Source organism: Myotis brandtii, unplaced genomic scaffold, assembly GCF_000412655.1.
Source record: "Myotis brandtii unplaced genomic scaffold, ASM41265v1 scaffold423, whole genome shotgun sequence".
In the NCBI taxonomy this organism is placed as follows: domain Eukaryota; kingdom Metazoa; phylum Chordata; class Mammalia; order Chiroptera; family Vespertilionidae; genus Myotis; species Myotis brandtii.
Genome location: NW_005366214.1, coordinates 562184 through 563278, shown reverse-complemented (window position 1 = coordinate 563278; position 1095 = coordinate 562184).

Here is a 1095-nt window from a genome sequence, read left to right as displayed (position 1 = left end):
CTGGTGCTCAGGCCTCGCCAACCTTTTATTGGTTTGGGATACACCCATAGCCCTTAGGCAGACAAGTTCCAGTAACACACAGACTATCTTATCAATAAGGATTTACATGACTATCTGGTGGGGAAGTTGCTTCAGCTACCATTGTCTGGACTAACAGTGGGTGCACAGCTCTGACCTTTGCTAGGGCTTCAAGGGTCACCAGCCTTCCGGATTCCTTGTCCACACCTCTCTGCTAGTGAAGACAATAGGTGGTTTCCCACAGCCTGGTGCACAAAATTTGTGCAGGGGGGGGAGGAGGTCTCTCAGCCCAACCGGCACCCTCTCCAATCCTGGAGCCTTCAGGGGATGTCCAACTGCCAGTTTAGGCCCGATCCCCTAAACTGGCAGTTGAACATCCCTCTCACAATCTGGGACCTCTGGCTCCCAACTGCTCACCTGCCTGCCTGTCCTAACCACTCTGCCTGCCTGCCTGATCCCCCTAACTGCCCTCCCCTGCCAGCCTGGTTGCACCTATTTTTTTTTTAATCTTATCCCCTTCACACACAATTGTATTTGACTTCCTTATTGGCTTCTCTCTCACACACAATTTTTCTCTCTCCTTTATGTAACACTTTTTCCTACTGACTCATCATTTATAAACTTTTCTTTCCTCGCTGGGTGCACCTGCTCCCCCCCGCAACCACCTGCGGTCACCACCCCCTCCCATGTGCAGCCCCACATTTCCTTCCCTTTTCCATTCCTGTGTCTTTTTCTTGTTCCCTTTCTGTATTTCTGTTTCTCCTCTTGGCCTGTCTGCATGCAGGCCTGCCTTCCTCTCTCTCTCCTTTCTTATCCCCTCCTATCATATCCTATCCTACCCCAGGCCTTGCAGCTGCCTGAGCAGAGGGCGGGGATGCAGCATGCTGATCTGGTCATGGCGTGATGCTGTAATGGATAATTTGCATATTTCCCTATTATTAGTATAGATTATATTAGATATTTTTCTGTGAGTGGATAGTATATAATCCCTAAATAAACAAAGACAATCTACTTTCTTTGTATTGTGATTATTATTAGCATGTTATTATCCTTCATCTTCACAGCTTCCCAGTCTCT